This window comes from Bubalus bubalis, chromosome 1 (assembly GCF_019923935.1).
Source record: "Bubalus bubalis isolate 160015118507 breed Murrah chromosome 1, NDDB_SH_1, whole genome shotgun sequence".
NCBI classification, from domain to species: domain Eukaryota; kingdom Metazoa; phylum Chordata; class Mammalia; order Artiodactyla; family Bovidae; genus Bubalus; species Bubalus bubalis.
In genome coordinates, this window is record NC_059157.1 from 200,308,777 (window position 1) to 200,330,383 (window position 21,607).

The window sequence follows — 21,607 nt, forward strand, 5'->3', positions numbered from 1 at the left end:
AGCCATGAAATTAAAAGATGTTTGTTCCTTGGAAGAAAAGCTATGACCAACCTAGACAGCGTATTAAAAAGCAGAGACATTACTTGGCCAACAAAGGTCCGTCTAGTCAAGGCTATGGTTTTTCCAGAAGTCATGTATGGATGTGAGAGCTGGACTATAAAGAAAGCTGAGCACCGAAGAACTGATGCTTTTGAATTGTGGTATTGGATAAGACTCTTGATAGTCCCTTGGACTGCAAGGAGATCCAACCAGTCCATCCTAAAGGAGATCAGTCCTAAATATTCTTGGGAAGAACTGATGTTGAAGCTGGAATTCCAATACTTTGGCCATCTGATGTGAAGAACTGACTCACTGGAAAAGACTCTGATGCTGGGAAAGATTGAGGGCAGGAGGAGAAGAGGACAACAGAGGATGAGATGGTTGGATGGCATCACTGACTAGATGTTCATGAGTTCAAGCTCTGGGAGTTGGTGATGGACAGGGAAGCCTGGCGTGCTGCAGCCCGTGGGGTCACAAAGAGTCAGACACAACTGAGTGACTGAACTGAACTGAGCCTTGGGTGTCTGACTACCTAGATTCTAATCCTGGTTCAACTACCTGTATGACCTAGAGCAAGTCTCCTAATATTCTGCCTCAACTGTCTTATCCTTGTGATGGAAATAACCATTTTAACCACTTCCTCTGGTAAGTATATGCCCAGTGTTTCAACACAGCTGGTACTCAATAAAGGCTCACAATTGCTTTTGTTAATGTTTTCATTATGAATAATTCTAGTAGAAAAGAAATCCTGGGGTTTAAAGAAAAATAAAAATGAATTGACTGGAATGTAAGTGGGGTAGGAGCAAGTCCCTCCTGGGTGACTTGCTGGTGTGCCAGGGGTAAGGAAAGCCCCGGAATAATGATGGCCACTGCTTCTGGAATATTTATTTTTTTACTTAAATATTTTGGAAGAAATTCTTTTTCTGTTACATACCCTGGAACTGAATACAACGTTTTGCATGCATTTTTAAGGAAAAGAAGTGTCTTTGCGACTTGGACAGGGAGGGGTGGGACCTGCGTGGGGACTGCCTTTGTTTCTTTCTGCTGCTCTGTAGCCTCCATTGCTTTGATGGAAACGTTTGCAAATTTCAGACCATCCACCTAGTAGCATTTACCTCAAGGTGGTTAGAACACCTACTTTTATATGCCGTGAATGCTGCCCAAATGCAGAATCTTTGCCATTAGTCAGCGTTCACAGTTTAGATGAAAAATCAGGAAGAAATGTATTAAAGAAGAAGCTTGGAAAGGTCAGGTCATCAGGAACAGAATTCTAGTTCTGGTTCTATAACTCATCAGCTCGTTTGTTGATGTCTTCCCAACTATCATTCCCACATACCTAGAATAAACACGTGCTGTTGAAAGAGCTTGTGATGGACACCTAATCTTCATTATCTCAGTTTCCTAAGCCATAAAATTGGAACAGCAGATCTCAAACTTGAGTGTGTTCAGGAATTAGCTAGAATGCTCATTGCAATGCAGGTTCCTCGGCTCTAAGTCCGTGCATTCAGGTTCAGTAGAAACAAGCTGGGATCCAGCAATCCCCACGGATTTGAGAAATGAGGGCTGTAAGGGGGAAAATGCAACCCAAAACTGAGGCGCTTACTTCCTTGCTTACTCTCCCTGGTACATACACATTCTCACTCGCACCCACACGCTGAAAATGCTGTGTGAGGACTGCTTTTGGCATAGGTAGATCCAGCTGCTCAAACGGTGTCACCAACTATCTCTTGGTTCTGCTTTCTTCTGTTTTAACTTGATTCTCGGTCTGATTGTCCCTTCACTGGAGCAAGCTACCCTTCCAGGCTTGCATTCTTCTGACATGGGAACCCCAGCCCAAAGAGCTTCCCTCTTTCTCAAAGTTTCGAGCTAAAGAATTATACCTGGCTGTGACTGGATCAACTTACATCCTATACCTAGACCTGGACTCATCACCCTGGTCAAGGGCTGTGGTACTCCGACTCACTAGTCTTGGGTCAAATGCCCACCTTGGATTCATGAATGTAGCCATCCTACCCAAATCAAGTAGTCTGCAGTTAGGGAGATATGATTCTCCAAGATAAATGGGATTATGTTTCCAGAAACAGGAAAAATGGATGCAAATTGACCAGAACTGTAGATTTCCAGCCACTACCTTACATTTTTTGGAAGCACTTAGATGAGAATGATGGAGAAGGAAATGGCAACCCACTCCAGTGTTCTTGCCTAGAGAATCCTGTGGACAGAGGAGCCTGGTGGGCTGCTATCTATGGGGTTGCACAGAGTCAGACACGACTGAAGTGACTTAGCATGCACGCATGCATTGGAGAAGGAAATGGCAACCCAATCCAGAATTCTTGCCTAGAGAATCCCAGGGACAGCGGAGCCTGGTGGGCTGCCGTCTATAGGGTCACACACAGTCGGACACGACTGAAGCGACTTAGCAGCAGCAACAGATGAGAATGAGCCAACTGCTCTGTTACAGACAGACAACATATGTGTCGATACACTGAGGCCTTCAGCTTTCCAGGAGATCCAACAGGGCCTGGGAAAGGCTTGAGTTATTACAGTCCCTGACCCAGTTGCCTCATCCATTTACCCCAGTGTTTTTCAGTTCAGTTCAGTCGCTCAGTCATGTCGGACTCTTTGCAACCCCATGGATTGCAGCACGCCAGGCTTGCCTGTCCTTTACTATCTCCCGAAGTTTGCTCAAACTCATGTCCATTGAGTCAGTGATGCCATCCAACCATCTCATCCTCTGTCGTCCCCTTCTCCTCCTGCCTTCAGTCTTTCCCAGCATCAGGGTCTTTTCCAGTGAGTCAGTTCTTCGCATCAGGTGGCCAAAGTGTTGGAGTTTCAGCTTCAGCATCTGTCCTTCCAATGAATATTCAGGACTGATTTCCTTTAGGATTGACTGGTTTGATCTCCAGTGTTTTTGGCTGATATGAAACATTTTCTATGTGTTCCACAAGGATGATTTATATGCAACTCACCTGTGACTTGCATATTGCAAATCAATGGATTTTGAGAATCATTCATAGTTTGGGGTCCTTTCTAACACATTAAGGTTATTAAGATCTGAGTAATTATTCTAAGATAACTTAGGCGTTGATTTATCCAACTGAAAGGACAATAAAAGCTCCAGTGATGTTGCAAAAAAGTGGGACAGAGCAAATGAACAGGCAGGACCAGCAGTTTACTCCTGCTTTGACCTGGTTTTCAGTTTGGTTTTACTCAATATTCTTGGGCAGATACAGTCTATCCCACCTAACGGGAACAGTCCTCCTCTCGATCTCAGCTAATGTCTGGAACACTAAGGGATGCACGCTATGCACACAACGCAGAAGGATACGCCGGCAACAGCATAGGACAGAAAACTGAGCTAACTCCTGGCCATCGGACGCGTTTCAGGTGGATTAGGTGCAAGTTCATGGCAGAAGGGAATTCTAATGAATGGACTGTCAGCCCATTCATTTCTTTCTTTCTGTTTTTTTCTGAGTAGTTTTTTTTTTTTTGGATTATTTATTTATTTTATTTTTTAACTTTACAATATTGTATTGGTTTTGCCATATATCAACATGAATCCGCCACAGGTATACACGTGTTCCCCATCCTGAACCCTCCTCCCTCCTCCCTCCCCATTCCATCCCTCTGGGTCGTCCCAGTGCACCAGCCCCAAGCATCCAGTATCGTGCATCGAACCTGGACTGGCGACTCGTTTCATACATGATATTATACATGTTTCAATGCCATTCTCCCAAATCTTCCCACCCTCTCCCTCTCCCACAGAGTCCAAAAGACTGTTCTATACATTCATTTCTTAAGTGAAGAGACTACTATGTTTTCTTAAACTCGGTAAGATGAGTAAAATAAGCGAAGTCTACCTCTTCATTTCAGTATTGTCATTAATTCAGGTTCAGATGGTCTCTCCATGCCCTCCCTTCCTGGTTTCATCTTCTCCAAAGCAGCCCATTGTGCCAGAGGAAGTGTTTTCAACCTGTGGTACTAGAATGACTAGACATTCACAGGGAAAACAAACTAGAAGCCCTTGATCCCTGCCTCACACCATACACAGCAGCTCATCAGCAATGAATTACAGCTGTAAATGTGAAAGCTAAAACCCTGAACTTTTAGAGCTTTATGTTTTAAAGCATACATTGAACATAGACAAAGTTTGCCTAAAAAAGCCTGAAAAATGATAATCATAAAGAAAAAAACTAGATAAATTACATATTAAAAATTCTCCTCATTAAAGAAAAGGGAAAGACTAAAGCCTCAAAAACCTGTATGCAGGTCAGGAAGCAACAGTTAGAACTGGACATGGAACAACAGACTGGTTCCAAATAGGAAAAGGAGTCTGTCAAGGCTGTATATTGTCACCCTGCTTATTTAACTTATATGCAGAGTACATCATGAGAAACGCTGGGCTGGAAGAAGCACAAGCTGGAATCATGACTGCTGGGAGAAATGTCAATAACTTCAGATATGCAGATGACACCACCCTTATGGCAGAAAGTGAAGAAGAACTAAAGAGCCTCTTGATGAAAGTCAAAGAGGAGAGTGAAAAACTTGGCTTAAAGCTCAACATTCAGAAAACTAAGATCATGACATCCGGTCCCATCACTTCATGGCAAATAGATGGAGAAACAGTGGAAACAGTGGCAGACTATTTTGGGGGGCTCCAAAATCACTGAAGATGGTGACTGCAGCCATGAAATTAAAAGACACTCCTTGGAAGAAAAGTTATGACCAACCTAGGCAGCATGTTAAAAAGCAGAGACATTACTTTGCCAGCAAAGGTCCGTCTAGTCAAGGTTATGGTTTTTCCAGTGGTCATGTATGGATGTGAGAGTTGGACTATAAAGAAAGCTGAGTACCCAAGAATTGATGCTTTTGAACTGTGGTGTTGGAGAAGACTCTTGAGAGTCCCTTGGAATGCAAGGAGATCCAACCAGTCCATCCTAAAGGAAATCACTCCTGAATATTCATTGGAAGGACTAATATTGAAGCTGAGACTCCAATACTTTGGCCACCTGATGCAAAGAACTGACTCATTGGAAAAGACCCTGATGCTGGGAAAGATTGAAGGTGGGAGGAGAAGGGGGCGACATAGGATGAGATGGTTGGATGGCATTACTGACTTGAGTCACATGAGTTTGAGTACACTCTGGGAGTTGATGATGGACAGGGAGGCCTGGCGTGCTGGGGTCCATGGGGTCACAGAGTTGGACACGACTGAGCGACTGAACTGCACGGAAAGCCTGGGAATCCATGATTAAGCAAGGGTCGCCGTCAAGAGGATGTCCTCTCTTGTGCCTTGGTTCAAACTGGTTTGACTTGTAAATGCTAGAACAGACTCTGAGCTTGAGTAGAAAATGGAAAAGCCCTCTGGGGCTTTTCATGAGATCCAGAGTCAGGGGTGTGATGGGGCCACCAGGACAGGAAGTGCTGAAGCGCTGAAGGGCGCCCATCAGCCTCCTTTCTCCGAACCTCCCCTTTGTCTTTCTTCCTATGGCTGTCCCGCTGCTCCTCTCCTGCTTATGTAGCTGAGCATGGTTGCAGGTTGTTACTGAGCCTTGGATATCCCAGCAGAGCCACCCAGAGACAGGACTGTCTTTCTGTCTCCCACAGTTCTCAGGGAAGAGTCTGCTTGCTCCACCTGGGGCCATGACCACCCTTGGTCCAACAGACTGACCAAAGGACTGTATTTAAGGAAACACAGCAGCTCTTCTCATCTCTGAGGTGGCAGGGCGAAAAGAAACTGCATTTCAGCTGACGTTCACCTCACATTCCCTCTTTATAGCACTAGAGTCAGAGTAGATGAAGTTTGTACTTGGTCAGTTTTTAAGGACCGCAAGTTTTAATGTGTTGATATACTATCTCTTTGGTTATCTAATCTCAGCATCTCTGCGTTTCTACCAGTTGACTGATACATATTAAAGACCATAAACAAAATTAGTTTATTTTTTAAATGGGCAAATTTATTTTTGAATTATTAGCCAAGATCTATCCAAATGCAGACATGCTTTGTTCTAGTCTGGATATGCAATAAAATTAATTTAAATAACTTTAATCAGCTTCAAAAACAGCAAATTTCAAGACAATTAGGTTAACTTTAAGAATTCATATTTATTGAGTTAACAGATGGTAAATTAAAAAACAATGAAGTTAATTTTTTAAATCATTCATTGGATTAGAAAAACAGACATTTAACAAAACTGTTTTTAAGCTGGATTTTTTTTTCATCCCAATATGCATATTTTAAGATTCCAATTTGGGGGACTTCTGTGAAGACACCGAATGAGTTGCAATATATGAATACACTCCTCCAGCAAATTACTTTTTTAAAGGCTTTAAAACCATCTGCAAAAGAATTTTGTGCATCAACAATAAAAATATGAGAGAGAAGTGTATTCCAGATATTGGAAGGAGTGAAGAGTCTACTTTGTCACATTCCTACTGTAAGCTGTTTCTGGGCCTTCTGTGTTGCCTGCCCTGGCATACTTTGGGAGTTTCCTATGCTAGCAGAGTAAAAGTTACTCCTGGGCAGAATTGCATTTTAATGGTCAAACACAGGACTCCCCTTTGATGACTTCTTGGGCCTTGTGCATGAATGACTTGAAATATATGAGCATCCCCAAATGTGCTCCTTCGTTCTTTTTTGTTTTCTCCTTTGTTTTCTTTGTAAGTGCTAACAGTTGACTCTGTCAGCTTATAGGAGATGGGGAATTGCATGGAAGTACACTGAGGCATGGGAGCTTTTCCTCTGTAGGTGGAATTGGAAATAACACCACTAATAAATTAAGATAATCTATGCATTTTTCCAAGGGAAAACCACTTGGCTTAGATGGTAAAGCATCTACCTACCATGTGGGAGACCTGGGTTCGATCCCTGAGTCAGGAAGATCCTCTGTAAAAGGAAATGGCACCCCACTCCAGTATTCTTGCCTGGAAAATCCCATGGATGGAGGAGCCTGGTAGGCTACAGTCCATGGGGTCGCAGAGAGTTGGACACGACTGAACAACTTCACTTTTCTTTGCATTTTACTGGCCATTGTTAGTTTTAACCGATGGCATATTTAGAACCTGAGTTATACATATGGAAGCAAATTATTCCATACAAATAGTTGGATTAGATGTGTTTGAATGGCTCATTGTTCAATTGCTGTTATAGTTCTTTCCTCACCTTGGATAGTTGCAAACTGTAACAATTTATTTCATGGTCCTAGAAACCCCTTATCTAAAATGTGGTCTTACTTTACATTGTAAATCTAACATTACTTGGTCAGTAATGTTGAGAACTGTATTTATTGATTTTGAAAGAAAAATTTATTAATCATAGTTTGAGTTAAAAACAGAGATATAAAAGCACACTTATTGACATTACTGTGGTAAAAATCATCTTATTTTTGTGCATTTGAAACTGTTCAGCCCCTAGTCCCTTTTCTCCTTGAAATAACTGTTTTTATAATAGCCTTTTGATAATACAAGTCTTCTTAGGAATGAATTATAATGAAATAGCAGGACAGACTGTATTGTTTTTAATTAAACAGGTAAAAATATGAATAGATTGTGACTAAATAAAGAATTCATTAGATGAAATTTCTGTTTTGGAAAAGTGGAAATAAGGGATACAGAAGAAAAACCATAACTAGTCTAAACATCCAAAGAAAATGAATAAAAGTTCAAAGGATAAGAGAAAAATGGGCAAATTATGGAGCTCTGACTTAGAATGTAAGCTTCTTGAGAGCAATAAACATCTTATTGTAAGCCTACCCCTAACAGAGCAGTTAATACATAGTATATACTATTAGTGTTATATAAATATTTCTTAAATTTGTGAATAAAATAATGGATGTTTCCTTGAAAATAAAGCAAGTGGATCAGAAGTAAAAAAGTTATAACTGAAGAACATTTTCTCTATATAAAAACTATAATGATATTGTAAGGTTTCTTTTGGGCAAAATTAAGGAATGGAGATAAATGTCTGGTCATAGGCTGGTTAATTTTTAAATTTTAGAACAAACAAAATTCCTTCAAGTATCTAAGAATACATTATATATACACACACACACACACACACACACACACACACACCCTTGTAGATTACCTTCATATTTCTTATTTAGAACAAGAACTTTTTTAAGACCATTGGTCAATTTCTACACAATTTTGGAGAAAAAAGTTTGATTCTGCAAGTTTATGCCTACCCAATTATTGCCTTATGTGTAAAAACAACAGAAGAACATTTTAAAATCGGCAAAGTATCAGAAAATAGAACAACTAAGAGTATTTTCTGTACAAATTGCAAAGATATAGCTTCAGGTTGACTAAGAAGTGAGACAATATAAAAATTCAAGTATAGGAAATTTCAGGGAAAATGATTAGTGCTAACTAAGGCTTGAAGGTAAAGATAAAGTAATAAATGAATAAAGTATAGTGAACATTGAAGTGATTAAGAATTGATGCTGGTGACTAGATTTTTTTATTAAGGAAGCAATGTTTTCAATAAAATAATTCTGAAAAGGAGGTTTTAAAATTTTTAAATAAAGAGGCTGTAGCTAATGATCACAATGTGGAAAGAGAAACTGGACAAAACAAAAGAGATCATTAAAAGTTTTGCTTTCTTTTTAAATAATCAGGTAAGAATGTATTTAAAGATCGTTGTGAACAATTTATTATAGATATTAATTGATTAAGAAACATAATATCTGTTTTATAAATAATTGTGGAAGATAAAAATAAATAAGACATAGTCCATGCAACAGGCAAGATGGAGAGAAAGCAATAAGAAACTGTTGAAGAAAATATAACATCCAATCAATTATGGGCAGTTTGTAGCACAGTTCTATTTCTTTTCTTCCATTTCTCACATTCTCAAACTTTGGATAAAATTTCTTATATTAAAAAATATACCATTGTTTAAATATAAGAACTTGCAGCGTTTATTGGGTAAGAGTCTGGGCTGTGGAGCCAGGCGGCCTGTGTCAGCGCTCATCAGGTGTGTGACTGTGGGCACGTTGTTGAACTTCTGTTTCTAAGTTTATCCTGTAAAATGAGGATAATTGCAGTACCTACCTCGTTGGGTGATTGAGAGGATTAAATGTGCTTAGAACACTGTGTGGAACTTAAATATGTGTCATCTAGTATTGTTATTGTTAATTTACAAATAAACCTCACTGCTCCCCAGCTCCTTAGTGACCAGACAAGATAGCATTTCCCTTTAGCTGGTCCTTAGATAGCACATCCATTAGTAACAAGTTTCATATTTATATATAGATTGTACTCTGTCTTTACTATGAATTACCCAATGCAGAGATTTCTAGAAACCTACCTACTATTGGTTGAAGGCACACTTGTGAATTCTCTCCAAGGAGTATTGTCAAAAATCAAATTTCTATTTTTTTTTCCACTTTCAAGAAACTCAATCTCTCTGCTTGTGTCTGTCTCTGAGGACATGGGCATGAGCAATCGAAACTGCCCACTGAAGCCAGGATTACATTAATTTCACCAGCCTTGAGTTATAGAAAATATGTATCTACTTCCCCGGTTTTCACCTTCCTCTAGCTGCGTGACTCTTTCCAGCTCCTTGATCTGAGAGTAGACAGCTGTTTAAGAAATGGGACATTTGTTGTGACTTGAGTTTTATGAATCGCACACCCTATAAAGCCTGAAGATGTGCCTTGAAACGTTATCCCACTCGGCAGATCCAAAGAATTTAGATTTTGGTAGAATTTATTCACAACTTGAAACAGTGAAGTAAAACAATAAAAACAAAACAAAAAACCAAACCAGAAAGCCCAACAACTGTTAAGATGCCAGGATGCATTAACTATCTTAATGGGCTGATGGAGCTACGAGACCTTATAATGACCTCTGCCAAACATAGTGACAGGTGTTGACAAGGTAAAGTATCGCGGTGCCTGCGAGAGGAAAGGTGAGAATTGGCATTTTGCACATCTGGAGGAGCAGTCCCTCTGCAGTATCTGCTTGGGCTTCAGGGCAGCTGCCCTCTGCTCTTCTGAGCCTACAGCTTGTAAGCACCCCGGGGTGAACCCTCCGAGGTGAGCGGCGGTCTGCTTAATGCCAGCACTCTCCTTACCTGTCTCTCCCAGGCCATACGGTGTTCACGAATAATATCCCCTGGTTAAACTCCCTCATAATGATCAGCTCTATAAAGTGGTAATGCCTAACAAACTGCCTTAATGCTGAGTTGCTCATTTTTGCTGGTGTTGTTATCACCTTGATTCATGAAGGCAGGCTTGGGTTTATCCGCCTCCACCTCCTTAAGCCTTTCACACTCTCTCTTCTAATAGTTAGGTTCTATTAGCACACAATACCACTTTTGAAGACATTTGCTAAGTCAGCAGGTAGCATTTCACAATTAGTGAGGATTGACCACATGAAGAACAAGAAAATAGTAACAGTGATAGTAACCGTGAAATCCATGTCCTCTTTTGGGGAAATGGGTTAAAGGATTCACTCAGTTCAGTTCAGTTCAGTTCAATCGCTCATTCGTGTCCGACTCTTTGCAACCCCATGGACTGCAGCACGCCAGGCCTCCCTGTCCATCACCAACTCCCAGAATTTACCCAAACTCATGTCCATTGAGTCGGTGATACCATCCAACAATCTTATCCTCTGTTGTCCCCTTCTCCTCCAGCCCTCAATCTTTCCCAGCATCAGGGTCTTTTCAAATGAGTCAGCTCTTTGCATGAGATGGCCAAAGTATTGGAGTTTCAGCTTCAACATCAGTCCTTCCAATGAACACCCAGGACTGATCTCCTTTAGGATGGACTGGTTGGCTGTCCTGGATTCACCCAGAAAATGCTAAACCAAGTGAATGACAGGGTGACAGACTATGTTACTAAAAGGTGATCTCAAGATTATTACTATATTTTAAACTAGTTTCTTACATAGCCAAATGCTAGACAATTTCTTATTCTTATAGTACAATTGGAGGGGATTTCTTGTGTTTATGCTACCACATGAGGTGAAATGGAATTGAGTTTGGTCCTCTCTTTAACCAACCATCAGTGTCTGAACTTGGGGAAAATTTCTAAACAATTCTGGGCCTCAGTATCTCCACTTGAGAATAGGAACAATGGTATTTAATAGGTTATGAGAGCAACATGTCATACCATAAAACTCCTGGTACCCAGCAGTCACTTAATAAATTCTGGTCCTCCCCATCCCTGTTTATGTAGCTAACACACAACTCAGGTTTCATCTTCAAATATATTCTAAATTGATTATCATATGAATAGAGCTGTGGATTCTGAAGATAGGTGAAGTTCCCATCTCTCTAGCCTTCATGCCTTGATTCATTTTTCAGTGCTTTAATGAGCATCTACCGTAAGAACTGACTACTTTGGAAGACAACAAAGGAGAGTGAACTATCAATCCTGTTACCAAGGAGACTGGGGTCGAGAAAGGGAGGCTACATACTTTTTAAATGCCAGTAGAGAAACAAAGTAAAGTACTACCATTATAAGGAGGAGAAATTATTAGTTTTTCAATTAAAGTTAGTTGATGTACAATGCTGTGTCTATTTCTAGTGTACAACCCAGTGATTTAGTTATACATACACATGTATATTCTTTTTCATATTCTTTTCCATTGTAGGTTATTACAGGGTATTGAATATAGTTCCCTGTGTTATACAGCAGGTCCGTGTTATCTGTCTGAGATGTAGTACTATGTATGTGTTAATCCCACACTCCTCCTCTTTCTCCATTGGTAACCAGAAGTTCTCTATGTCTGTGAGTCTATTTCTTTTTTGTAAATAAATTTATCTGTATCTTTTTTTAGATTCCACATGTAAGCAACTTCACATGGTATTTGTCTTTGTCTGACTTCCTTCACTTGCTTCCCTGGTAGCTCAGATGGTAAAGAATCCGCCTGCAATGTGGAAGACCTGGGTTTGATCCCTGGGTTGAGAAGATCCCCTGGAGGAGGGCATGGCAACTCACTCCAGTATTCTTGCCTGGAGAATCCCATGGACAGAGGATCCTGGTGGGCTACAGTCCCTGGGGTCACAAAGAGTCCAACCATGACTAAGTGACTAAGCACAGACTACTTCACTTAGTGTGATAATCTCTAGGTCCATCCATGTTGCTGCAAATACGATCATTTCTTTCTTCTTAATGACTGAGTAATACCCTGTCATATATATGTATCAAATCTTCTTTATCTTTACATCTGTCAGTGCACATTTAGGTTGCTTCTATGTCTTGGCCACTGTAAATAGTCCACCGTGAACAGTGGTGGCATGTATCTTTTAAAATTAGAGTTTCTCTAGAAGGAGAAACTTTATCAACTAGGGTTCTCAGGGAAGGCTTCATGGAGGAGGTAGGGTAGTGTTGGGCTTTAAAGAAGAGGTACAGTTCAGACAACAGTGAAGGTGGGGATGCAATGAGCCAAGACTAAAGCTGTGGACTTGAGCAGAGGAAACACTGACCTGGGGCTGGCAAGACCTAGGTTGGGATTACCTTGGCTGGACTGCTTCCCCTTCAGTTCCTTCATCTGTGAAATGTGTGCAATGATCTGCACCCACTGGTCTTTCAGGGCTCTGGAGAGGATCTAATGGGAGCTTGAGTGTGGAAACTCTTTGGAAACCATGAAGCACTTGGTGAAGGAAGACAGTACATTTTTTTCTTCTCTTAGCCCATAAACTTCATGACAGCAATGGACAGGACTGACTGTGTCAGCCTTTAAAAAATGCTCCATGGAGTTTACCAAAAAGTTATATTGTAAACCTTCATCAGTTGCTCAGTTGTGTCTGACTCTTTGTGACCCCATGGATTGCAGCACACCAGGCCTCCCTGTCCATCACCAGCCCTCCGAGCTTGCTCAGACTCATGTCCATCAAGTCAGTGATGCCATCCAACCATCTCACCCTCTGTTATCCCCTTCTCCCACCTTCAATCTTTCCCAGCATCAGGGTCTTTCCCAATGAATCAGTTCTTTTCGTCAGGTGGGCAAAGTGTTGGAGTTCCAGCTTCAGCATCAGTCCTTCCAATGAATATTCAGGACTGATTTCCTTTAGGATTGACTGGAGTGACCTCCGTGCAGTCCAAGGGACTCTCAGGAGTCTTCTCTAACACCACAGTTCAAAAGCATCAATTCTTCGGTGCTCAGCCTTCTTTATGGTCCAAATCTCACATACATATATGACTACCAGGAAAACCATGGCTCTGATTATATGGACCTTTGTTGGCAAGTGATGTCTCTGGTTTTTCATATGCTGTCTAGGTTGGTCATAACTTTTCTTCCAAGGAGCAAGCATCTTTTAATTTCATGGCTGCAGTCACCATCTGCAGTGATTTTGGAGCCAAAGAAAATTAAGTCTGTCACTGTTTCCATTGTTTCCCCAACTATTTGCCATGAAGTGATGGGACCAGGTGCCATGATCTTAGTTTTCCAAATGTTGACATTTAAGCCAGCTTTGTCATTCTCCTCTTTCACTTTCATCAGTTCAGTTCAGTTCCATTCAGTCGCTCAGTCGTGTCCGACTCTTTGCGACCCCATGAATCACAGCACGCCAGGCCTCCCTGTCCATCACCAACTCCCAGAGTTCACCCACACTCACGTCCATTGAGTCAGTGATGCCATCCAGCCATCTCATCCTCTGTCGTCCCCTTCTCCTCCTGCCCCCAATCCTTCCCAGCATCAGAGTCTTTTCCAATGAGTCAACTCTTTGCATGAGGTGGCCAAAGTACTGGAGTTTCAGCTTTAGCATCATTCCTTCCGAAGAAATCCCAGGGCTGATCTCCTTCAGAATGGGCTGGTTGGATCTCCTTGCAGTCCAAGGGACTCTCAAGAGTCACTTTCATCAAGAGGATGTTTATTTCTTCTTCACTTTCTGCCATAAGGGTGGTGTCACTGCATGTCTGAGGTTATTGATATTTCTCCCAGCAATCTTGATTCCAGCTTGGGATTCATCCACCCCAGCATTTCTCATAATGTACTCTGCATATAAGTTAAATAAGCAGAGTGACAATATACAGTCTTGACGTACTCCTTTCCCAATTTGGAACCAGTCTGTTGTTCCATGTCCAGTTCTAAATGTTGCTTCTTGACCTGCATACAGGTTTCTCCGGAGGCAGTTCAGATGGTCTAATATTGCCATTTTTTTCAGAATTTTCCGCAGTTTGTTGTGATCCACACAGTCAGAGGCTTTGGCATAGTCAATAAAGCAGAAATAGATGTTTTTCTGGAACTCGCTTGCTTTTTCTATAATCCAACGGATGTTGGCAATTTGATCTCTGGTTCCTCTGCCTTTTCTAAATCCAGCTTGAACATCTGGAAGTTCTCAGTTCACATACTATTGAAGCCTGGCCTGGAGAACTTTGAGCAATACTTTACTAGCGTGTGAGATGAGTATAATTGTGCAGTAGTTTGAACACTCTTTGGTATTGCCTTTCTTTGGGATTTGAATGAAAACTTTTTCCAGTCTTGTGGCCACTGCTGAGTTTTCCAAATTTGCTGGCATATTGAGTTCAGCACTTTCACAGCATCATCTTTTAGGATTTGAAATAGCTCAACTGGAATTCTATCACCTCTACTAGCTTTGTTTGTTGTGATGCGTCCTAAGGCCCACTTGATTTCAGACTCCAGGATGTCTAGCTCTAGGTGAGTGATCACACCTTCGTGATTATCTGGGCATTAACATCTTTTTTGTATAGCTCTTCTGTGTATTCTTGTCACCTTTTCTTAATATCTTCTGCTTCTGTTAGGTCTATACCATTTCTGTCTTTTATTGTGCCCATCTTTGCATGAAATATTCCCTTGGTATCTTTAATTTTCTTGAAGAGATCTCTAGACTTTCCCATTCTATTGTTTTCCTATATTTCTTTGCACTGATCTCTGAGGAAGGCTTTCTTATCTCTCCTTGCTATTCTTTGGAACTCTGCCTTCAGATGAGTATATCTTTCCTTTTCTCCTGTTCCTTTAGCCTTTAAATATTTAATTTAAATATTGTAAGTCTTAAATATTTACAATTTTTTTTCAATTATACCTCAATAAAACTGAGAGTAAAAAACTTTTATGAAATAAAGAACTATTGATTGAATGAATGACTCCATGAGTGCTCTGGGCTGAATGTCTGCACCCCCCACAAAGTCATATGTTGAAATCCCCAGTGTGGTGGTATTAGGAGGTGGGGCCTTTGGAGGTAATTAGGTTTAGATGAGGTCATGAAGGTGGAGCCTCTTAGAAAAAGAGGAAAAGACACAGGATACAGTGCAAAAGGGGTGGTCTTCTAGCCCGAAGTATGCCTTCAGCTCAGTTCAGTGGCTCAGTTGTGTCTGACTTTTGTGACCCCATGACCCACAGCATGCCAGGCCTCCCTGTCCATCACCAACTCCCAGAGTTCACCCAAACTCATGTCCATTGAGTTGGTGATGCCATCGAAGCATCTCATCCTCTGTCAGCCCCCTCTCCTCCTGCCCTCAATCTTCCCCAGCATCAGAGTCTTTTCAAATGAGTCAGGTCTTCACATCAGGTGGCCAAAGTATTGGAGTTTCAACTTCAGCCTCACTCCTTCCAATGAATATTCAGGACTGATCTCCTTTAGGATGGACTGGTTGGATCTCCTTGCAGTCCAAGGGACTCTCAAGAGTCTTCTCCAACACCACAGTTCAAAAGCATCAATTCTTTGGTGCTCAGCTTTCTTCACAGTCCAACTCTCACATCCATACATGACCACTGGAAAAACCATAGCCTTGACTAGACGGAGCTTTGTTGGCCAAATAATGTCTCTGGTTTTTAATATGCTATCTAGGTTAGTCATAACTTTCCTTCCAGGAGCAAGTGTCTTTTAATTTTATGGCTGCAGTCACCATCTGCAATGATTTTGGAGCCCAGAAAAATAAAGTCTGACACTGTTTCCACTGTTTCCCCATCTCTTTCCCATGAAGTGATGAGACTGGATGCCATGATCTTCGTTTTCTGAATGTTGAGCTTTAAGCCAAGTTTTTCACTCTCCTCTTTCACTTTCATCAAGAGGCTCTTTAGTTCTTCTTCACTTTGTGCCATAAGGGTGGTGTCATCTGCATATCTGAGGTTATTGATATTTCTACCGGCAATCTTGGTTCCAGCTTGTGCTTCATCCAGCCCAGCGTTTCTCATGATGTACTCTGCATATAGTTTAAATAAGCAGGGTGACAATATACAGCCTTGATGTACTTCTTTTCCTATTTGGAACCAGTCTGTTGTTCCATGTCCCGTTCTAACTGTCGCTTCCTAACCTGCATACAGATTTCTCAAGAGGCAGGTCAGGTGGTCTGGTATTCCCATCTCTTTCAGAATTTTCCACAGTTTATTGTGAACCACGCAGTCAAAGGTTTTGCCATAGTCAATAGATGTTTTTCTGGAACACTCTTGCCTTTTCAATGATCCCGCGAATGTCTTCACCAAGAAGCAAACCTGCTGGCCCCTTGACCATTGACTACCAGCCTCCAGAGAGATGAGAAATAAGTGTCTGTTGCTTAAGCCACCCAGCCTGTGGTATTCTGTGATAGCGGCCTGGGCAGATTAAGATAATGAATGAGTGAATCCAGGAATGAAATGAAATGATAGCACAGAGTAGGAAAGCTACAGCATGAACGGGGAATCAAGGGCTGCCTTTGAAAACATGTCCTGTCGCTGGGTGTTAGGACAGCAGTCTGTGGTGGGATAGAATGGGTCCACTAGGCTGGGTCCACAGACTGTGGTCTGCAAACCAGCAGCATCTGAATCACCTGGGAACTAGTTAAAAATGCAAGTTTCTGGGCCCCCAGCCAGGCCAACTGAATCTGAAACTCAAGGGTGAGGCTGGTAATCTGTGTTTTAGCAATCATTCCCTCTAGGTCATTATGATGCATAGTAGATTTTGAGAACCATTGCTTTGTACTTCTGTGGGGATTTTAGAAGCGACTCTCCTGGAAATTCAGTGTTAATGAAGGTGGTTAGCTATTGATGGACATAATCAGAGCTGTATTTCTGATATGATAAGGCATGAAGTTGTGCCTAGAAGAATTCATGGTTTCAATGTACAAAGGACTAGAAGCAATACTGGAAAACATGTATCTTCCAATCCTCAGAGTTGAATATTTTTTTTTTTCTAATTGCAGATAACGTCCACATTGTCACCTAAGCAGCAAAACAGAATACGCATTGCTCCCAGGCACAGGGCAAGCTTGCTGGGTCTGCAGAGACAGAAGGGATGAGGATGCTTATGTGAAAGCACAGAAATTAACTGTCCAAATGGGGCCCAGCCAATCTCAGAGAGGCCTCCTAGTTCTGATGAACTCTGGGGAAATGCTACGTGGGACCTTCCAAACCAAGTTACATGGGCAGCTCTTCCTGAGACTTGGCTAACTAAATACACAGGGTGAAAGATCAGTTTTGTCTTCAGGGCTGGTGGAGACAGGTCTGCCAAAGGACAGGACATCTCATGGAAGAGAAATGAAGAGCCTCAAAAGAAAAAACATTTAAGAGTCAAGAAGCCAAAATCCAAGGGTTGCATGGGGAGGAAGTTAGGGAGAAGCAGAATGAGGACTATTTAGAGAGGTTCTGGGGCTTTGGGGATGACCAGTCACTAGGTTTGCCCCAGACTGGACAAGCCCTGTCAAACTAGGACAACTGGTCACCCCGTGGCTACACTCCCTAACCTATATTAAAGGCCTGGGGAGAAGATGTGGTGAAAGCAGAATAAGTACTGCTCTAAAGCTGTTTCTCAAAGTAACTGTCTGCAGATGCAAAGGCAGCATCACCTGGGAGCTTATTAGAGGTGCAGCTTCAGGGCTTCCCTGGTGGCTCAGCTGGTAAAAAAAATCCACCTGCAGTGTGGGAGACCTGGGTTCAGTCCCTGAGTGGGGAAGAGCCCCTGGAGAAGGGAATGGCTACCCACTCCAGTATTCTTTTCTTGAGTATTCCACGGACAGTCCATGGAGTCACAAAGAGTTGGACATAACTGAACAACTTTCACTCACTTCTAGACCTGCAGGACTAGACCTGTACTAGAACAGGAGCCCTGAGTGATTTGCAAAACATCATTTTGAGAAAGACAGCCTTAGAAGATCCTGTGAGCTCCAGGTGGCTTCCCCCAATAAGAAAATGTAGCGCTGATGGAAAGTGTAGGGAATTTCTTGGCTGTGATACGGTTTATGTCCAGGTCAGCCAGATTTGAAGCCAAAACCGTATCAATCATCCAGAGAAGGAACAGAAGCATCAGGGAAGATGAGATGCTGGAGTATCCAGAACAGACAGCAGAGAGGGAAGAGATGGATGACCCAAAGCAGCCAAGAGGGGCCTCCTGAGCGATTAAAAATGGTAATTGTAGGGAATGCGAGGAAAGCCAGAAATAGTGAGAGCAAAGCCGAAGCAAACTCTCTTCTGTTCCTAGTACTGTGACCCTTTGTGGTTAAAATCAAGCCTCAGGGGATAAGTGATACTTGGAAATGTGGAACCGCAGCCCTGTTGCTAAGCTTGTAGAGAAAAGTGAAAAATCATCATCCGCTAAAAGTATTCAGCTTTACTATTTGCATATCACTCTGATATGCAAAGGAAGTTGTTTTCTCTGTTTTCTCCTCTACCTGATCTGTTCTTTTTCATGGGCTCCAGCTCTCCATTCTAGTGGACATAATTTGCACTTAATTAATCATGTTTCATTTTCTTCCAGCTTGAACATAATTCTTTCACTTAAAACATTCTAACCAGTGGCTCTTAAATGCAGGCTTGCAACTGAATCACCTAGGGGGCTTGTTAAAACACAGCTTTCTGGGCCCGACTCCAGGGTTTCTGATTCAGTGCATTGGGTGGAGACTTGAACTTTGTGTTTCTAAGGTGTTTGAGGATGACACTGATATTACTGGTCCAAGGCAGACACGCCGACAACCTCTCATTCAAACGACTCGGCATCGTCTTCCCATCCAAAGGTGGTGATTTCAAAACCGTCCTCTCTGAGAAGAATGCTTCTCAAATTGATTGATCTTTCCAGTGGATCATGGACCCAATGCATGGTCTTCCAGTATAGGATGAGGATGCAGCTTATGTTGAGAGCACCCGGCCACACAAGTCAGCACCTGAACTGGTCTATGTCTTGTTCAACAATCCTCATCCACTGATCACACGCTAGGATGTCAAGGCAATGTCATCTCATGACACAAATTCCTGAACATGACTCGCCTGTATGTATCTCACCTCAGGTAGCTAACACACTGGCCCTGCTGATAGACTGCCTTTTGAATAGCTTTATGTAATTTTGAGATAACTCTCAGATTCTCTTTCTCCCTTGTCTGTCTCTTTCCTGAGATGGCACCTGGGTATACAAGGGGGTGTTTTTGTACACTTGTGGCATCCTTGGATTATGCATTGTTTTCTGGAGGCTCCAAATTTTTTCTATAGAAAGTGAAGCCACTCAGTCATGTCCAACTCTTTGCAACTCCATGGACTGTAGCCTTCCAGGCTCCTCTGTCTGTGGGATTTTCCAGGCATGGGTACTGGAGTGGGTTGCCATTTCATTCTCCAGTGGATCTTCCCAACCCATGATCAAACCCAGGTCTCCCGCATTGCAGGCAGACGCTTTACCATCTGAGTCACCAGGGAAGCCCTTCTATAGAAAAAATTTTTTCTATAGAAGAGCTTAATTCATCTTCTGCCTGAAATTGAGATCATTGAAATGTGACTAGATTCCACTGATCTTTCGAGATGATGTGTGCCGGCCACTTCTGTTGCTGTAACTTTGGATTTTTCCCCTACTGTCAAAGTTCCACACCTGCCCCCACCCCAACCCATGGTCTCTTTCTTGGACCTTAGACCTCTGCTAGTCCACCAATGGTCTTAATGGGGAAGTGAGAAACTCCAGAGGCCCCTGCTTCCCACACAAAGGCCTCAAGGAGACAGGACCACTTTCTAAGTTCTATGTACCTTCTACAGCTGTCTCTGCATTCTTGTTTCTGGTCTACATGGGATATGGTGCTGGGCCAAATGCTCAGAATCCCCAAAAGTAGGGACATGCTGGAGGGAGCGTGCAACTCAATTTTTTTTTGGCAATTTGCACTCCAACTCTTTCTGTTTGTGTTTGTTCAGTTGTTTAGTCATGTCTGACTCTGCAACCCCATGGACTGCACCACACCAGGCTTCCCTGTCCTTCACTATCTATTGGAGCTTGCTCAAACCCATGTCCATCAAGTTGGTGATGCCTTCCAACTATCTCATCCCCTATTGTCCCCTTCTCCTCCTGCCTTCAATCTTTCCCAGCATCAGGGTCTTTTCCAATGAGTCAACTCTTCACATCAGGTGGCCAAATTATTGAAGCTTCAGTTTCAGCATCAGTCCTTCCAGTGAATATTCAAGGCTGATTTCCTTTAGGATTGGGTGATTAGATCTCCTTACTGTTCAAGGGACTCTCAAGAGTCTTATCCAGCATCACAGTTTGAAAGCATCAATTCTTTGGCACTTAGCTTTCTTATGGTCCAACTCACATCCATACATGACTACTGGGAAAACCATAGTGTTCACTATATGGACATTTGTCTGCAAAGTGATGTCTCTGCTTTTTAATATACTAAGTTTGTCATAGCTTTTCTTCCAAGGAGCAAGCATCTTTTAATTCATGGCTGCAGTCACCATCTGCAGTGATTTTGGAGCCCAAGAAAATAAAGTATGTTGCTGTCTTCACTGTTTCCCCATTGATTTGCCATGGAGTGATGGGACCGGATACCATGATCTTAGTTTTTTGAACGTTGAATTTTAAGCCAACTTTTTCATTCTCCTCTTTCACTTTCATCAAGAGGCTCTTTAGTTCTTCTTCACTTTCTGCTATTAGGATGTGTTGCCTGCGTATCTGATGCTGTTGATATTTCTCCCAGCAATATGGATTCCAGTTTGAGCTTCATCCAGCCCAGCATTTTGCACCATGTACTCTACGTATAAGTTAAAGCAGGGTGACAATACACCACCATGTTGTACTCCTTTTCCGATTTGGAACCAGTCCATTTTTCTATGTCTGGTTCTGACTGTTGCTTCTTGACCTGCATAAAGGTTTCTCAGGAGGCAGGAAAGGTGGTCTGGTCTTCCCATCTCTTGGAGAATTTTCCACAGTTTGTTACAATCCACATAGTCAAAGACTTTAATGTATTCAATGAAGCAGAAGTAAATTTTTTATTTGGAATTCCCTTGCTTTTTTGATGATCCAACAGATGTTGGCAATTTGATCTCTGGTTCCTCTGCCTTTTCTAAATCCAGCCTGAACATCTGGAAGTTCTCAGTTCACATACTGTTGAAGCCTAACTTGAAGGATTTTGAGCATTACCTTCCTAACATGTGAAATGAGTGCAATTATATGGTAGTTTGAACATTCTTTGGCATTGCCCTTCTTTGGGATTTGAATGAAAACTGACTTTTTCCAGTCCTATGACCACTGCTGAATTTTCCAAATTTGCTGGCATATTGAGTGCCACACTTTCACAGCATCATCTTTTAGGATTTGAAATAATTCAGCTGGAATTTCCTCACCTCCACTAGTTTTGCTTGTAGTAATGCTTCCTAAGGCTCACTTGACTTCACACTCCAGGATGTGTGGCTCTAAGTGAAACAGAGCCATTGT

The 21,607-nt window shown here is 41.9% G+C and overlaps 1 long non-coding RNA gene across 1 annotated transcript in view; it reads left to right on the top strand.

Annotated features, from left to right (window-relative positions):
- The first annotated feature begins 453 nt into the window (after positions 1–453).
- The window catches only part of LOC102405522, a 38,076-nt gene continuing 16,922 nt past the window's right edge, over positions 454–21,607 (top strand). Inside the window, exon 1 of the long non-coding RNA XR_003111745.2 lies at positions 454–684. This is a non-coding gene — a long non-coding RNA (uncharacterized LOC102405522). The remainder of the gene's footprint in view (positions 685–21,607) is intronic.